Source organism: Manacus candei, unplaced genomic scaffold (assembly GCF_025592945.1).
Source record: "Manacus candei isolate 608988 ecotype Guabito, Panama unplaced genomic scaffold, ASM2559294v1 h1tg000072l, whole genome shotgun sequence".
In the NCBI taxonomy this organism is placed as follows: Eukaryota; Metazoa; Chordata; class Aves; order Passeriformes; family Pipridae; genus Manacus; species Manacus candei.
In genome coordinates, this window is record NW_026138120.1 from 5,215,697 (window position 1) to 5,235,666 (window position 19,970).

At 36.6% G+C, this 19,970-nt stretch overlaps 1 protein-coding gene across 1 annotated transcript in view; it reads left to right on the plus strand.

Annotated features, from left to right (window-relative positions):
* JAZF1 (JAZF zinc finger 1) overlaps positions 1-19,970 on the plus strand; it is a 191,177-nt gene that overhangs the window by 56,385 nt on the left and 114,822 nt on the right. The gene's annotated exons all lie outside the window — the stretch shown is intronic.

Sequence of the window (19,970 nt, forward strand, 5' to 3'; positions counted from 1 at the left end):
TAAGATGTTCTCTGGCACGGTGCCTAAGAGGGGGCTGTAGTAGCTAGAAAATTGTTGAAACCAGCACACTGCCCACAGGCACAGTGCCTAGATCGAAAAAGTGCTATCAATCTCACATTAAAAAAATGAGGAAAAAAAGTATGTAGTAAAAGTTCATTAAATCTCTTTAAAGCAGCTATTTTTTAAGGTGTAGGAGTCAGGGTTTTTTTAAGACTAATATAATTTAAACAAATATTAAAGAAAAGACTTGGATGAATTTTAGACAAGGGTAATATTAAATCTGTTCCATTTCTGTGGAAAAAAAAAATTACTTGCTGCATTTGACTTGGCTTCCTTCACTCCATTAATTACTGAGTATTTTAATATGCAAGAACTATGTCCCATCCGAAATTACAGTTATTTGCTTTCCTGATGCATTGGGGATGGTGAAGGTAATGATTCAACTGCAAATTTCAAGCAGGTTATGCTCATAAATTATTTTCCTTCTCTGTTGCAGATCTGTCCTTAGAAGCTATGTGTCATTTGAGCATATTTTTGTCATCACTTGCAAACACTTTAATCAGCCCTAAGTCCTGTTACTGTGGATTAGAATATTTGGCATTGCAGGAGAGCACAAAAAATGAAGAAGAATTGCAGGGAAAAATATTTGGAAGTAGGAGAGTAGTAGAAGAGTCTTTGACATGTCAAATTATCAATTCTTTCGCACTCCAAAGCAAATACAGTGTTGAAGCTCTGCAGAGAAATATATTCAGATTTTGCTGTCATAACTCACTCTCAGCAGGAGCTGTGTAGCAGAGAGGTGGCTGCCAAACTGTTGCTTGTCTGATGGAGAGATGGGATGTTTTCCTGAGTGACAGAACATAGCAGGGTGTCAGACGTGGCAGTTCTCTGTGCCTTTTAGCAAGTTAAAATGGGAAAACAGAAAGTCCCTTCCTTGCTGAATGTGATATATGGCTTAGGGTAGTTGTTTGCCTAATATCAGTCAGGAGATGATGAGTGTTGGTACAGGGCTTTACTCTCATATTAGGGGTGGCTCCTATCTGACATGCATGCAGGCATGTGAAATTGTTGACTGTCCTCTCTTATCCCTAAGCTGAACTTGACAGCAGTTAAATACAGACTAAGCAGGAGCTATATTTTATGGAGGACATGGAGAATAGCTTTATGTTACATTTAACATTGCCTTATGTATAGTAGCAGAAAACCTGATTGTGCCTTATGCTTTGTGCACCAACGGTGATTGGTAATTCTGTGCTCCTGATGTTGTATAGCTTGAATTAAACATCTGCAGAAGTACAAGCACTAGTGATTTACGTTTTGCAGGGCAAAGCCCTTCACCTTAATGCTACTGTGAGCTATATCTCTGAAACTAATATCTAATGTATTGACCTTCCTCTACACGCATACCTACAAAATGTTTGAACTGTAAGTTCAGTTTTATGATACTTCTACAAGAGCTGGAAGTTATTGAAACACTAAAGATAAAATACTCAGATTGTATTTTCTAAGGTTCCAAATTTTCTTTATGCCCTTTGTTCAGCTCCCTGTGCCACAGGAATGCTTATGTCCTCGTGCCTAAAATGCCCTCTGAGATCCTGTAATTCTCTTATGGTATCCTGAAAACATGAGACTTAGGAAGGTCATTTGCCTTTAAATAGATGTTCATGCATGTGTAGATGTGTGCAAATACATTTTATACCTTGTCTGTTCATGTGTACATGTATATATGTAAACCACAGAAAGGTACTGTATGTGTGCATATATATATCTATCTTTCTACACACAGAGAATTTGTTACCTAGTCAAGAGATAGTATGATATTCTTTGTTTTATATATGCCTGTATATATGGAGCATGGAGACAAAGAATACAGGCAGGGTAGGATATAAGAATATGATCATGTGAGATCCCACTAGAAGCCTTTATGCTTGCTGGTTGGATACAGCAAGAGTAATTTATCAGCTATCAAAATAAAGTTGTATAGCTCAGAAGACCAGGCACATATTCTCACTAGTAGTAAACTAATAAGAGAATTAAATTAGATGAGTAATAATTAATAGATAGTAAAACTAAGATCAGTACAAGTCTAAGAAACAAAACAAAATCCTAAATCCAGCAGCAATAACTTGTAGCAGACTTAAAACAGAAAGTTGTGGTTCTTACTCTGTTAATTAAAATAGTACACACATTCCCATGAGAAAATGCTGCCTTGGTGTTACTCTTAAGAAAAAAAAAAGATGTGTGGTCATTATGCTTCATAATCTACAGATTGAGGGTTTGGAGAATTTTTTGGGTTTTTTAGGTGGTTTTTTTCTTTTACATGGTCTACTCTCTGGTGAGTAGCTTCAGTTTTAACTTTAGGAAAGATATTAAAGAAATCTTTTAAATTCCAGGTTGATGGTAACATTCTTGCATGCAACATTTGCATGGTCACCAGCCTCAAGTGAAGTGTATGCACGTGTATTTATGAAGACACAGTCCCTCGGTCATATTGACTCTTGAAGACCAATGTGGACATAGGGGAGTGTCTATGTTTTTGTGAGTGTTAGCTGACTGCAAGTACTAATTTTATGGTAGGAAGAGTTTCTATTGCAACATGTATAGGTGGTTCAGTGTGGCTTATCAATGTGAGAGTTTCAATGTTTATCTTCTTCCCTCTATGAACAAAATAAGAGAAGGCTTGTGTAGTGTACATTTACTACATATCTCGCATTAGCATGTGGAATTGTGCTCCAGTGGGTGAGAGCTGATGTTTTTAGCTGGAAAATGCTCCTTTGAACTGAAAGAGAAGCAACCTGACTATGGGAGAGGCAAGAAGCTTGTGAGTTGCAGGAGATAGGAAGCAGGGAAGGTAGTAGTAGATATCTGAATGGGAAAGACATACTGATACTTGCAAGTAAAGACCAATATTCATGTTAAAGACATGATGGTTATTTTGTGTGTAAAATGCCAGGGATCAAAAACAAGGGAACACTGAACAGGATCAGTTAATAAACCAATTAAAATAATAAAGCATAAATTTGGATAAGCTTAGGTGTGTAACATTTTCCTTTTTACCCAGCATCTCCAATCAGTAGGGAAGCTGTTAGCAAGAACATGAGATAATATATTTTTTAATTGCTTTCTTGTCATATTCCATGTTGGAGGAAGATTAGGACTATCATTAATTGGGCAGAATCAGATGGAATTGGAATAAGTTTAAAGGATGCCTCACTGGAAAAAAATATTTGATAGCTGAGATGGGTCAAAGACTTGCTGGAAAATGTTTCTTTCTCTTGGCAGCTCTTTTTAGCATTTTAAGAGGAAACCAAGTAATGATATCAAATAATAGTGTTTCTGCAGGAAGGTACTGAAATGTCATCGATCAGTGCCTAACAATCTCCTGTTTGGAAGACCAGAGTGTTTCAGGGTAAACTTCAAGCTAGAAGAAACAGTGAAAATATTAGAAGAAATATATACAGTAGGTGGGTTCAAAAAAGGTATTGAGATATTGTCAATATATTTATGTTAGGGAGATCTGTGGTGTTGAAAGATGTCACTCAAGAGGTTTAACACATTCATTTTGTGAAAACTGCTGTGAAACCAATTTAAAAATTAGAGTGTGGAAAAGTACATTATTCATAACAAAGTTTGCTCCAGCTACCAAAAGATAGATAGACATTAATTAAAGATGTGCTCCTTTGTTAGATGTTGTAAAAGTCTCTCAACTTTAGGGTCTTCAAACTCCAAAGGTACTTCAAAATATCAAGAAGTAGCAGGCTTGCCAAGATGCATTAAAGTGATAATGACACTTCAAAGAAGTTCAAAAGGAAAGATAACCTTCAAGGCAATAGAAAGCATGCACGTTGGTGTAACTCCAAAAATAGATTGTATGGAGATAAATATGTATAAGGTCTTTCACAAACCTGTGTGAACGTGTGCTTTTGTGGGAGAGCATTGGTATGGGATTTCACACATATTGGTGTGAAATATGATTTGCCCTTTGTGAGAACTTCTGGTAAACGTGGTAGCAGAAAAAGAAATTAAAAGAGGAAAAGGAAGTAAGCAGTGTCATAACTCGTGCAGTATTTAGTGTTAGCTTTTACTGGGGGAGAGAGTTCTCTGATGATTTCGAATAGTGAGACCTTCACTAAAAGATGAATACTTGCTGTCACAACATGTCTGTATTTTAAAAACTCTGTATTTTAAAAACATTTATTTACATATTAATTTGAAAAATACTCCTGGGAAGATGAATAGGTCATTAGGTGCTTGACTTTTCTTTTGTTTAGTGAATACAGTATCATGCTAAAACAGCAACCTCCCGTTGAACTGCTTTATTGTTATTTCACTGCATCACGTCTCTTTTAGGCAAAAATAAGCTGTGGTAGCTATTTTTTTTGTTTTGCTATTTAAATAGTGATAATATGTGTACCAGCTAACTCTGTCTGCTTTGGAATAACCATCTTTTTCTGTGGTTTCATCCATCCATTTTGACCTCTTTAGAACAGGAAGAAAGATACAATGGTGGTTTCTGCTTCTTTAAAGAAGGTGTATTTATTCAAGTGAAATTGTAAGACTGCTTAGAATTTTGTATTAAATTGTGTGTGGTGTTAGTTGGTTTTAGTATTTTGCGACTGATTAGCACCTAAAGAATGGAGGTTTTATCTGTCAGAAGCGTTTGACCATCAGCGCTGAGTAGAGGGCTTTGGACCTGGTATGTAGGCCCCTATGCTGTTTTCAAGGCCTCATAGAATCCTCTGTGATCACCTGTATCTGCGCATAATTGAGTTTTTTCAGCTAGATTGATCCACTACTTGTTCTGGATGTCACGGCGTTTCTGTTGGAGCTTGGTGAACTTACCACCGGTTGCCGCAAGAGAGGACCCCGAAGAGAAGATACAAGGACTCCCTGAAACAACATCTCAGCCTTGGCCACATTGATCAACTTAACTGGTCTACTCTGGCCTCCAATCAGGAGGTCTGGAGACACACCATCTATAACGCTGCTGCTTCCTTTGAGAACGCACGCAGGATCACTCTCGAGGAGAAAAGACAACGCAGAAAGACTCATGTCTTGCAGAATATACCACCTAAGGAGTCTTTCTGTTGTGCCTTTTGCAATCAGACGTGTCTATCTCGTATTGACCTCATTAGCCACCAGTGTGCTTGTAACAAACGTGGATAGAGCCTTTCCCAAATCTTCGTTCACGAAGCCCAGCCGTGGTGAGCACTTAAAGCATTGCCAGCCTTGTATTACAGTACCCAAACCTATTGTTCTGCCTGGTAATACTACTGAAAACTACTAGTCTCTCTAAGGAATCATCTTTCACCCTTAAACTACAGTTTTCAAAGCTGTGACATTGCTTTGAAGTTTTGTGTTCATAAATTATCACAGGGTAAGCTGCCATGCTGTTTGACAGGGATTGTGGGGTGAAAGACTTGGGGTCGAGGGGCTGCTTTTTCTCTGGATGCGGTCTTGCCCCTCAAATGAAGATTCTTTTCCTGATTACTTTTGGGGCACTTGGAGAGCATTTCATAGTAGGCATAATATTTTGACACAGGCTGTTTAAAATGCCGCTTTTGTTCTTGCCTGTTAACTCTCACAATTGAAACCCTAAGGAATATTTGGAAAGCTCTGGTCACAGTTTCACAGGTAATAAGATCATAAATAAACATCTGTATGCAGATAAGGACTTAACAGAAATCCATCCCTTGAAGGGAAAGCCTATTCTGCAGCTTTAGATTGCTGGATTTATCTCAATAACATGCAAAGTACTACAAAATACATGTGCACAACACCCCCTAAACAATTAGAAACATCTATCCTATTGTGGTGGGATTTAGGATGGCAAAGGTGAGGTTAGATTGACTAGATATTATGCGGGTGGGGGAATCTTACAATGTGTTACATTTGGACTGATTTTTTTTAAATTGTTTTTTCCTTGCACTGATAAACACCTGAAGTTCCCACTCAATTTCCCTCTAAGAATCACTCTAACCAAAATAGAACTTGACTTACACTCAGCCCTCCAAAAAAAAATGTAAAACTTTGCTTGAGTTTTAAGTCTGGTGTTGTTCAATCATATTAACATGTGGGTGGGCTTCATATATGCACATGAACAAGTAGTTAGCAAAAAATTTTAACCTTTTATTCTAAACTGTATACTGACTACAAAGAGAAAAAAAAAACTGAGTGGGCTGTGAGAAAGAGGGGACAATGGAGGTTCATTTGAACCCACTGGAGAAAGATGACTAATGGGAGAAATAAACGTATGATCCTTTTTCTTTTTCGTCAAGTTTTGCATGGAGAAAATGGGTAACTTGTGGCTTGACTCAGCTCTGACAAAATGAGTACTGTGATTATTGATGCCCTATTTAACCAAAATATGGATCCAAAATTAATTTGACAAGCATCAATGTGCCAGTTACTTTGTGCAAAAGAAGTTAATTGCTCTTAACCAGAAAAAAACCCAAACCACAACAAAAAACCCAAAAAACAATTTCATGAGGAAAGAGTAGGTCAAGGTAGCTATGCTTGACAGTCTAGTTTATGTCTAAAGGGAAGGGGAAGAGTGTTTTTCTGCATAAAAGCCTCAAAAAGATCATAAAAAGCTAAAGAAGGTGGAAGATGAATGGGAGATCTTGGTATTTTCACTGTGTTCCATTTTAATTTAAAATACTGTTAATTAGTGCTGAGAAATGAGTCTGTGTTTATGATTTTTTCCCCCAACAAAGTCACCATGTTGAAGACTAAATTTTAGTCACTGAGTGCATGAGTTGATAGTGATAATGGACTTATTTATGAACTGTCATAGAGACTGGTAACGTTTTCAAAAACATGCGAGTGGAGTTTCAAGGCCATCCTTCTGTTACAAACATCCTTATGTTTGGTATTTTGTATCTCAGCAATGCTTGGGAGTGTAAATGCTGGGGTAACGTAACAACCATGTAAAAGAAGGTGCTTGTTTACTGAAAATAAATCAAATGTAGGTTTAACAAGTGCCACTGAGAGAAAGTTGTCCGAATTTGTAGGGAGCTTAGTTAGGCGGCTGTAAAATCTGGTTTTGGTTGTTCACACACAAGCAATGGCAGCAGTCTGTTGCTCAGGGCTTTTTTCTGAATATTTAGAAACTGTTTGCATAGATGAAATTCCAGATGCATTTTCCTTGATTTAAAAAAATAATTATTTTTTAGATAGATAGTATAAAATTATACTTATAAATTGTATATATATGTGTGTGTGGGGGGGTGTTCTTTGTTTTCCTGCTAGCTTATAGAAGAGCAAAAGGGATACTTTTTTTATATATAGCCAGCCAGCCAGAAATAAATTCACTTTAAGTAGCTAAAACACACACAAATAATTGTTTAAGTTTTTCTTGGCATTATTTAGTGAAGATATTTTTGTATTTTTAATTCTCTGCATATGCTTGTTCTCTGCCTGTTACTTGGTACACCACCCAAACTTAATCCTATTACTATTTTAAGTATGACTGTCTTTCCACTTGTAGTGTAATTCCGCTTGTGCTATCCTGAGAAGAGGGATTTTTTTCTTATTCTGTTCGCCTGAAAGCCAAAAATCTAGCAGCGTTTGCAACCTTTTTTTGCATTCATGTTTCTAAATTATCCCCCCCATGGTTTTTTTCATTCCCATTAGCACAGGTGAATGGTCAGGAGGTCATATTCGAGTACCTTAGTAATTTAACCACATTATTTTAATACTGTTTACAGCTACAATGATTATTAAGACCTCAGTAATTTTTAGGCTGATTTTTCTATTGCAATTTCACATGGTTTTGAAATATTGTAGCAATTTCTTGTGTAATAGGTCTAGACCAATTATAATTTCTTTCTCTATTAGATACTTTATGTTCAAGCCTGTAGTTTGTTATTATCCTAAATACTTCTGATTTTTCTCTGTAACTTATTTACTTGAAATTTTATTTTTAAGTTTAACGATGTAGGTACAAAATGACTTCTTGCAGGTTTCTTCTTTTGTACCTGAGCCTCGCGAAATAATGCTTTTATTCTCTTGTTTTGGCTCTCTCTTGAGCAGAGACTGCCAAGTAGTTCAAATTCCTCCTCTTTTTTACTGTGTCTGTGAATACCTTGCAAGTGCTCCTAGCTTTCTGTGCTTAGTCCTAGAAGGAAATTCCCTCCTTTCCTGCTCTCTCCTGGATGCTGTCATTGCATGGATAACTGTAATATTTGAAATACCAAGCAAATCCATCCCCTGTTACGGGCTGGAGTGAGGGGAGCTGTGATGTCCTTTAAAGACATCATACACTGCTCTTTAATAGCTGATGTGTGTTTTAAGAGGTAAAAGCAGTAGGGTTCACTGAATGGGGCTTACACGAATCCTGAGAACATCCACCTTCCAACTCTAGTTAATTAACAGCATTTGGAGTCTGTGTGTAGTAATACATCTGCAGTAGGGCAGGGTGAGGATGCCCATATTACAGTAGTACCTCATTAGAAGTTTCTTAGGTACCTATTGTAGCTTTCTAGTATGCAGCAGTACAGCGGGAGGAAGGGAAGCATTAAACATGCCTACACTTGTGATTTAGGGCAAGTTTTGCCGAAAATAAATAAAGCATGCATATCTTGTGATAATTCTACTACTCACAAGAAGCAGCATATTCCCTCTTTGTAGAGCACTTCTTTTAGTCATTTTTCAACCAAACCCTGTGGGCTGGCTGGTTGGAATCTCCCTTAGTAATACTTTGAGGGGAAATTAGGCTTGGAATCCAAGAAAATACCTTCATAGTACATGTTTCACTGTTGTGCTTCTGGGTATTTAGCAAACAGAACATAGTTTCTTGCTTTTCATAGTATAATTTAATAACATTTACTGATTCTATCTCTATATTCTGAATTTGGGCAGGGATTGCAAAATCTATTTCCAGGTTTTTCTATTATTTCAATAACTCCATCATGACTGTTTGCTCAATGTCCATATTGCTTAGAATTTCCCAGTTAAGAGTTGTTCTTGCAGACTTTCAAAATAAAGTCTCCACTGCATTTGAAAAGGAAAAAATGGAATTAGAGGTTGAGTCAATTTATTTACCTTGAAGTCATAGCATATGTTAATAACATACTGTCAACATAATAAGAGTGATACTCCGCATGTTTGGGTTTTATTCTATGTATGGTAGATGACCCAAGGATTTTAATAGAAATAATGTTCTGACATTTTTCTAATATTCTGATTTTTATATACTGAGAAGTAATAAATTTTTATATAATTTAAGAAGTAATAATTTTTATATACTGAGAAGTTCTGTTCCACTACAGTTGAAAGGCCTTTTTTGAGGCATTGATACACTGATCAGAGTGAAGAGAGACAATTTAAAGTCTGAGCTGTGACATCAATAGGAGAGTCCCCAGTAGAATAGCCCATCTGTTTTGACCCAGTAGAGTTAACATACCAAGGGTGAATTTCTTCTGCTAAAGTAGCATGACTATACTAGGACTATGTTTTCAGATGTAGTACTTAAAATATATCTTTTTAATTTATATTTCTGGTATGCCATGTGTTATCCCATGTTAAATAAATGCTAATTATTTAATTTTTAAGATTTTGTTCTTTGAAATTATCAACAATTTTTAACAGAGTATTGGCATTTATTAGATCTCTTAAGTCTCTTTATATGATGTATTTTGCTCATGCTATTTTCTGTGTTTAAAGAAAAGTGAATGTCTGGTTCTATACAATATTTTATTCTGAAAAGTATGCTTCAAACTACTGAACTCTCCATTTTCCCCATTGAAACTGTAAAATTCCTACACTGTAATTGTCCAACACTGAGTAGTCGGTGTTTTGCATCAACAACTGTTTGGCCATTTCCATATTATTACAGCTGCTCCAACTTCAGATGCTGGTTGGTTGTTTTCTTGTTTTGTTTTGTTGGGGTTTTTTTTATTAACTTCTTAAATAAAATCTATAATGAAATATGTTGCCTTTTGGTTTCAAGGAATGTTCTTATTATTTCATGATGTGGAATGTGTGTTTGTAGACACATACATTTAACTTCTGTTGCAATCCTTATGTCCTTATCTCCTCAGTTTCTCCTTTGTTTGACCTTCTGTATATTATATAGTAACAAGATTACACAGTTATGCTACAAATTTCACTAAGTTCTGGTTTGCTTGTTTTTTTTAGTATATGGAAAGTAAAATTCTTAGTAGAAATGCTAAGATTTTAAACTGCTATGGTAGAAAAATACTTTTCTGTGATCCATATATTTAAGTTGTTAAGGCATTTCCATCCAGTATTTATTGTAAGATTATTTTTTTCTAATTTTCTGTTTAACCAAGCTTGTTAAAAATTCTTGCTAAAAAACCGTGTTTGAATCTCAAATAGATTAATCTTTTAGATTTTTTTTGAAGTATCTCTAGTACGTTTTGATTTGCAGTACCAGCAATCTTTTATGAAGACTGTGCAAAATATAAAAAATTGTCTTTCATCATGAAATGAAAATTTCAGTTATGGCATCCAACATTGGTAACTAATTAAAGCTATATTAAATTGATGGTAATTCAAGTTACTATAATTAATGATTAATTACCATCAACTTAATTACTATTAAATGGATGGTAATTCAAGTTACTATATTCCCAAATTTATATTGTGATGACTGTCTATTTTTTGAGAAACACATGGTAGCTAAATGTCAATTCCGTTGATTTTATTGAGTCTTTGGATTTTAATTACTGTTGTGCTCTTGAAAATGTCCATAATAAACACTCCCATTCTGTGCATGCCTTGCACAGGTAGCACTTACACACAGTATGGTAATCCCACGTATGAGAATAGGGTACGTTTATACCAATGTAGTGATTTCTTTTTAAATTCAGCAACCTTGTTCAGATTAGTATTTTGCCATTGTTAATACTAGAGTTGTAATAGTTGTCAAATGGGCCACACTTTTTACAGTACTGAAAGAGGAAAATCCACTTTATATTAAAGTGTAATGTTTCTGGAAATAACAAACAAGTCTTTCTAGGATTACCTGCCAGACAAACCTTTTAAGGTTATTACAGAATTGTAGTAAATTCAAGGTATCTGTATTTGCATACGTTTTTAGTAAGTTAGAGACTTCCCTGTGGATGGGATACAACCATGTTTGTTCAGCAGTGACTTCCAACATTAAGTCTGACCAGCTAAATTCTTTATATAAATAACATGTTCGATTTGTCTTTGGAGTTACTGCTGGGAAAAAAAATGATTATTTTTTTTGTTAGATTTCCTGCACAGCTACCCATACACCTACCTGAGCATGGAAGGCAGACATCTCCAAGTGAGAGAAGGGAGTGGTGTAAGATACGCAGATACTATAAGTTCACAGATTATTTGGTGGTGATGGCTTGGAAAGGCTCAAGACTGCATATTTTACTTTTATGGGAATAGTCACAGATTCTCTTCTTGAATCAAGTAAGACCTTAGATTTCCAAACCATTAAGGAAATGCATTGTTGGTATTCTACCAAAGGAATCATTCATAGGACTGTTGTCTACGGCCAAAGTGATTTTATTTAACTGTGGGTGATTTTATTTAACTTCATGGTTCCTGGTTTGATTGGGGTTTCTTTTTTTTATTTGATTGGGGATCTGGGTGGGTTTTTAATATATATATATATCAGAAGAAATGAAGAGCACAACACTAGGCTTGATGGAACTAACTTGAATGTGAATTTGGAATAATTTAAATTTCCAGGGCTTGTAATATGTGAGCATTGTTAATCATGTTAGCAGGCTGGCCTTCTCTCAGTGTTAACATGATTTACAGAATTGGTATTAAGCTTTGCACTATAGCAAAGGTAAAAGTGATTTACCAGCTTCTAGTTAGGGTGATTCTTCTGATTATACAAAAAATGTTTCATAGTCTATGACAGACTAGGGTGAATCATATTTATCATTAGTAAATACTTCTCTTTTATAAGAAAGAGGAGACCAGTAGTACCAGGAAAAAAACCCTGGCAAAACTGTGTAACTGGAAAATGAGATAGGAACCAAGATTGAAGGGAAATAATGTTAATTTAGACATTGATGTAAATCACTATATTGAAATACAGGTTCTTTATCCATAAATGAAATTGGTGTTCTGAACAAGATTAAAGGAGTCTAATAAAGAAATTACCTGTTTAGCAAGCTGTTTTTCAATATTAAATTACTTTTCCCTTTCTCTTCACTTCTGCTGAAGGTAAAATGCTAAAAGGTTGGACGTTTTCATTTATCAGCAGCTAAATTACCATAGATTACTATTTAGGTCTGATATCAGGCCAAGATTCATTTTTTACTTGATGTCTAGTGTTTAAGAACAAGAGATGTCTGATGGGTTACCCACTTTTTCTTGAGTGCCTGCCAAATCTTGTGTGTCAGCATTCCCTCTGATCTTTTAATGGGGGTTAAAAGGAGAAAACCGAGGTTTTTATTATGAGGAAAGTAGTTTGTGATAGAGAGATTTAGTTTTCTTTCAGTTATTGTAATAATGGTAGTGCATCACATACCATTTTATTTTTATAGGAGCTTTTTTTCTCATTTTTTTTTCGTTAACTCTGAAATATGGTAAAGAACAGGGAAAAGGGAAACCTCTCAGACTTTGTTAGCTAGATAAAGAAATGCTTTAAAAATAGTCTTTGAAGTTTACAAATGGATGTTGGACTGAGCTCCACAGTTGTTTTGGGATCCTATGAAAGGCAACCATTTGGCACCTTCTTAAAATATCTTTGTTAGCACTGGGGATGTGTTGTCTGGTATTTGCACCCCCAATGGTCATGGGAGCTGCTTGACTCCTTCAGTGAAGTGTACTGGGAACCAACCAGTGAACTGCAATGCAAATCTCTGTGGCTTTTTCCTCTGTGTGTTCTGTTACGGTGAAGTCCTGAGCAAATTAATAGAGCATAGATGTACTTACTGAAAATTTATGCTGTTTCTATAGTGCTTAATTGAGACTTTAATCCCTTCAAGGATTTAGCATCTTTTTTGATCTATTAATGCTATTTTCTGTTCTATTGCATTCTACTTCTGAATACTATTACTGTTTCATCTGAATTAAATCCTTCAGGTTTCGGTGGTTTTGGTTGGTTTCTCCCCTCCCCACCTAATTATGGAAATTCAGATCTATCTCCCTTCTGTCTGACTTCACCTTCCTTTATAGCTGCCTCAGCTGTAGCACTAATAGTGCCACCAGGAAGAAAGAAAAGCAGACTGCAACCGACAGCTTTTCCTGGGAGCTATGGAAATGCATTTCTCTGACCAAATGACCTGAAATCTGAGGGAACTGAAGTTCCTTTTTATAGTGTATTTTTCTGTGGAATATATTGACTATACTTTGTCAATTCAAAATCCACTTTTTTGGGGGAAAAATGGGGAGGTTTTAAGATTACCAGTAAATAGTGCATGCCAGATCACTGTGTGCTGTTGAAAAACAGTTACGCACAGCATCAGACCATGTCAAACAGCACCTGTTGTCAAAATCACAATTAAAACAGAAAACACCAAACCTATGTTTAACTGCAGGAAAAGAATTTAGTCTTCAGTAGGTGTGTGAATGATGGGATCATCCACACAGATTTCTTCCACAATTTTTTCTTTTTCCTGTTTCTCTTTTCATTTCAGATGAGGTAGGAAAACAATAATGTGGCAGCGCCATGTTTCCTAAAACTGTGCGTGTGTATTCCCTATTCTGGTCCATTTAGCTGAGAATAAGCAGGACAGGTTTCTGAGAATTTTTGCAAGCATGTTGCTGTATCCTATTGATCAAACCACTAACACTGTAGAAAACCATTCAGATTATGACAACTTTAAGCAGGTTGAACTATCCTTTACATAAAATCTGTGTATTTAAGAGGACTGTACACTTCATAAGGAGCTGTTCAAAAATTCATTAGTAGAATCTATTAATCCTACTAATGACTAGAGTGAACCTTGGCAGTTCATGGGGGTTTAATACCCATAAACTAAAATAATTCTGCCTAGATCTCATGACTCTACTTATTCCAATAAATATGCAATTTAACTTGTAATACAAAAGAACAAGTTTATATTGTTAACTGCTGTTTGATTTCAAGGGGTAGAGAGGATGGCAAGCCGTGGGAAGCAAACACACTGAATAAAAGCTTGGAAATACCTGTAGGGGGCAGCAGTGACTCAGTATGTTCAGGAATGGGGCCATAATTCCCTAAAGGGCTACCTTTGTGTCTAACTAGAGTTTACAGAAAGCACCTTAATTAAAAAAAAAAAAATAGCAGAATGAAGAGGAGAGCAACACTCAGATGTTCTGACCCTTGGGAAACCTTGTCTTTCCTCTTGGGTTCCCCAGCTACTGCTATATACTGGCCCAAGAAAGCAGGACTTAGGCACCTTTTGTGTTTGCTTCCAAGAAACCGCCAGAATAGCTGCTGCACTGTCTGTCCTGCAGCTCTGGTGAAGATTCAGTGATTTGATTTTCAACTGGACTACTTGAATCTGTTCTGCTGTCAGTAAGCTTGTGTGTCTCCCTTTATTGGTAGATGTCTAGGCAAGAGTAATTTGTGTGGATGGAGAAAAAGACAGAAGGTGTATAAAGTGTGCAGATGGTGTAATGTGGGTCAAACCCCTACAGAAAGAGGTGTCAGAGATGTAATGTTGATTTTATGTGCCATAGTTGGAGGGTTTTTTTGGATGCAGTTCTCATTGTACAAAGTTGGGAGGAGGAGATGCCTAATTTTTAATACGAGCAGTTTACAACCATTCACAGTTAAACAGTTTATAGGATTCTTGGTAACAAAAGGTGGTCTAATTATAGAGGAAAGGAAAACAATATCGTGAGGATATTTACAATGTGTGACCTATTTGAATTATGATCTTGTTAACTATGCAAAAATGACAAAAACCAGAACCATCCCAGTGAATTAAATGTTTAGCCTTTCATTAATGAACTTTTAATATAGAAGATATGGAGGAGGTTATTTTTTTTCCTTTAACATCAAAAGAAGCTTGCACTTTGGGTGAACCTGTACTTTCTTAAGATTCAGCACACTAGACTTCAAACTGGGAAAAAAATGACAATATTTTTTCTTTACAACTAGCCCACACTAGAGTGTTTAGTTTCTGCCAGTAAATCATATGCCAGGGCTTCTAATGCCCTTTTAAATCAATTGAAGGTGTGATTCCTTTCCCTGTAATTTTTGTTTAACTTCCCTTTTGTAGTTGATCTTAATTGTTCTTATTTGCAGGCTTTAAATGTTGATGGACTGTGTCATTTATAACCTTTTTCATTGCACAATGACCTTCGTAGGGAAATTTCATACATGTTTTCTTTGGGCTTTGGTGGCATTTTTGTTTTATGCATGTAAGTGAAACTGGCAATAAAAATTGGTACGCAAAAGTATGGCTTTCTGATTAAAATAATGTTGTAAAAATCTGGTTACACTATAGATAGAAACATTTCAAAATGTTTTGCAAACCTACACTGAAACTGTGCTAACACAGATTTCCAAATGTAATGTCCCCAGTGAAGGAAATTTCATGGTTTTTCCCTGGACAAAAGCAAACAACTGTGAATTTTGCCCTAGACTAACACTTCATGTAACACCAGTTGCAGTACTTCTAACCCTAGCATCTTCTTAGTGCTGTGCTTGGTGGTAGGAGCTGTACCCTCTACAAACTGAGGTGCAAAGAAACCCCATGTTCCCTGTTAGAGGCTCACCCTGTGATGATAAAAACAAGTTTTAGCCCAGGATTTCCTGACTCTGCTGTGAAGCTGTTGCTGAACAAACAGGGCAGCAGAGGTGATGGAGAAAGGGGAATGGAGTTTTCTACAGTGCAGTGATAGTAGTGTGTAATAAAGTTAAGGTAGCTTTAGCTATGCTCAGCTGAAGCGCACTCACAACAGCCTGCCCAGATCCAGCACGTGGCTGGGCACAGGGGGCAGAAATGGAGAACAAAGCAGAGTAAATTAGGTTTAACCCCCAGAGTAGTCACAACCACCTTGACGTTGACCCTAGGATGAAATTGGGTGTAGAAGTCCAGAACTAGTGGTTTGGTCTAGTTATTTTCACCAGCAGTGGTCAAAAAAGTCCGCTTTTATATGTTCTTGCTTATTTGCCTTAGTTAAAGTTGATCTGCCCTTTTTGAAAGGATGTGACATAGGTAAGCATGACATTCCTTTGGTTTTTTTGGCCCTATCTGCTTCATGCAATTTTTGAATCCCAGACTTTCTGGCATGTAAGGCAGATCATGTGAAAGTTTCAGCACTTGGACTGGGGTGTTGTAACTAGTGCAGATTTGCCCTCCTCGCGGAAGGCTGATAACATCAGCAACTCATCTCTGGGAACAAGATGACCCTCTTCCCCTCTTGGAAAGATGCAGCTCAACAGTTTGAAGTTAGAAAAACATGAACTAATTTGGATTTAGCTAATTTATGACTGTACAAGAACAGAACTTTCTCATCTTAGTTCTTCCTTGCTGTACTTCTGAGAAGCCTGTTCCAACCTTTTCTCTCCCTCTTTTGGCCAGAATGACATTAACTGACTCTCTGTTATCTTGTTTTTCTTGTTTTCTATTTTTTAGGAACAAAGACAAATCACACGCTTTCTCATTCCTTTTCTTTTTCTTCTTCCACTTCCAACCTTTGGGTGGTTTCAACCAACCCCAATTTAGAGTAGAAATACCAGAGTTATATCATTCTCTTAGGTTGTATTTTTAATCTTAAATTTAAAAAAAGGAGGGAATGGAGGGGAGATAAATGAGAGTGATGCTGTTTTTCTGAATGAAGAGACTGTAGGAGAAAGGACAAGATAGTGTCATAAGCTTAATTGTATTCCAGAATATCCAAGGGGAAAAAAAGCCCCTGTGATAAAAAGGAATTGGGGATTCTTTTACTTATGGCATTCCCAAAAGACCTGGAGCTTTGTGTTTGTATATTCCTCCTCGCTGCTCTTACAGCTCTAGAATGAGCAACGTCTTTTGAGTGGCCGCTACAAATGAAATCCTCACCACCTTTGAGGAGGTTCTGTGTACTGCCTGAGAACAAATCAGACTGTAAAGATGGTCATTTTGATGTGGGGTATCCAGTGTAAGTACCGTTGGTAGCAAAGTCCAATACAAAAAGACAGAAATAGATGAAGTAGGCTTCACATTACAAATGTTTGTATCCCACTACTTAAAGGGATAGCCACTTTCTTATGCATTATACTGAGTAACTTCTGCCAGTTATTTAGACTAATGTATCCAAATTGGTGGAGATGTGTGAGCAAACTGGTGAAAAAGCTTCAGTGTTTTCTGTTGGGTATGAGTGCTGTCAGTAGTGCTGAGAGAGAATGCTTTTTTTAAAGTAGCAAAATACTGTTTCAGTTACTGCCAATTACTGCAGTGTGACATGCAGAGTTAATATATTTTTACTGCATTGATAACCAAAGCTTTGTCCTCCTATGGCTGTTGGTGCTGCTTTTAACCTCAATCAGAAGATATCCTTTAGAGCTAAAGGGGAAAATAAGGATTTGATTCCAGTGCTGCCAATGCTTAAACTGGCATTGCATTTCCTGTTGAATGATTTCCAGGTTTATCTGTGTTTAAAAGGAAAAAAACAAGCCTGCTGTCTGTCATAGAGCAGGTTAGAGGGCATTATAAGGAAATTCTATTTGATCTCTCAGCTCCCCACAGCTCTGCTGTGTCCTGTTGTTCTCCCTTTTTCTGAGAGAAAATGTGAGCATGTTATATATGAAAAAACTGTGCTCTGAAGATACAGCCAGTAGTGACAATAGTTGAGAAAAGTGGAACTAACCTATTTAGCTCGTAACAGCAGTTTCTTCTGTAATATGGTCTTGCTCCGTCCATATTGTCATAAATTCAGAGCATTTTGAACAGGATAGCTATCATTTATGACTGTTTTGAAGCAGGGCAAATGCAAGAAGTTTGTCCTAGCAACTTAGAATGAGCAGATTAGGATCAAACCACAGTCTTCTAATTTCCACAAGTCAGGTCTCACTGGATGGTCTTTTTCTTATCTTCCTTGTACTGTTGTACTTTCTTTCACGTTGACGTCTGTGTTTTGCATTCTGCTGAGAGAAGGCAGTGATGAGGATTACATCATATGATTTATAAAAGATCATTTCACCTCAGCTAAGAGACCTTACTCTCTATGTATTGTTGTTTCCAGACTCAGGAGAATGATTTAATGGACTAGACATGTAAATGATGATTAGTCTTTGTTCTAAACAAACTTATCTAGACAATAAGGCTGGATTTTGTTTGACAGCAGCCAAAACCATAAAGGTTTACACTATAAGAGTGAGTCTTTTAGAAGGAGCTGAGACATCTCTGATGAACTAACTTAAAACTTCAGTGCTGGCAAAAAAGTACTCATCAATAGTTCTGACTAGAAAAATCCCGTGAACAATTATAAAAAATAATAAAAAATGTTTTAATCAAATTTCAAATGAAAATAATAAAGGGTTCATTCGTGTGTATTGTGCAGTAGAGTGGTTCTCTGCAACAGTTTTCTTATAAGCACTTTGTTATTGACAACATTGCCAAAATCAGTATATAGCAAACTACCATAAGATGCAAAAACTCTGATTTGTTCTGAATGCTTCATTTTATGAACTATTTGGTTCAATTTCAGTTTTAAAACTGTAGTACATGTTGTAGACCTTGAATCATTGAACAGAGTTTTAAGTGCTCTCTGCCTCAAGTTCTTAATTAAGAACATAAAGGAATTTGCCTTGAGAGGTAGGTGGAATAGTTAGTCTTCCAGGTATTTTATTTTAAATGTAATTACTTTTGCTGCCTCATAGAATACTGGTGGTATGATATTAGGTGAAATCTTAATGGAAAGCCTTTATGGGACTCAAATTTTGACTGCGAGATCTTGTTCTTGACCTCAGGATCTGAATTTTTGAACCATTAACACAGATTGCTTTCCCAAAATGTTGATTAGGTGTTAGATTTGGAAAGAAGAAGAAAGCTGTGAGACAGCACTTAATTATAATTCACTCTGCTGCTTCCTTATATTGCAATTTCATTGTTTCAGTAGTTTTTTGTCACTGTGGTCTGATAGAATAGGCAAGACCTGAATTTTAAAACTTGAATCATGATCCCACTTGTCCCACAGCTTTCATGATTTATTTAAGATTATGAAAAAGAGATCGTTATTTATTTTCTTAGTATATTGCTTCTAAAGCTGAAGGAAGAGAGGTGAGATGGAAAAATCTTGCTATGTCTTGTAGCATAAATACCCTGTAACCTTTGGCATAGTCTAGGTGTTCATCTTCTACCTTTTTCCTAGTTCCATTTCCAAATTGCTCTGTGTTTGATGTCTCAGTAACAGTCCGGTGGTTTCCCATGTTATTCTGTAACCTAACACAGCTGGAAGCATGCCAGGGCTGTTAGGAATCATATGCAGCTTTGTAACTTTGGCATGTGTGTCATGAGTGTTTGTCCCCCATCAGCAGTTTCGCATCCCGGCACCAAAAGGTAAAATTATTACAAGTGATTTGAAACAAGTAGTATTTTTGTCATTAGATATTTGTTCTGTAATTAAAGGAAGTGGATCAGGTGTATGATAGCAGCAAGAGAAAGCGACTGAAAACACGTAGTAGTTGGAACAAATTCTAAATTTTAGTATAGCTGAACATTCTGTTCTGTTTGCCTTTAAAACAGGAAGAGTGGCCTTGCTGCATCTGCACCATGCTAAGGAATGGAACGGTACTGTGTGCGCACTGCTAGCCATGGAGGCTTCCACAGTACAGCAAACATATGGAAAGCCCTTCCCAGAATGGCGGTCATGCTGCTGCAAAGATGCTTAGGAAAGTAGAGGCTGACAGAGCAGGCTGTTGCTGGTTTTAAGGTTTTGCTTGTTGCTCCTTTTATCTTTACAATTATGGTGCAGTAGGTCATGGAAGAGGGGAAGCCACGGCAGGGTCAAGTCACCATTGCTTCTACATTCTCCACAAAGCTTATGGCTAGAGGAATTAATACACCATGGAGACAGTAACATGCTTAACAATT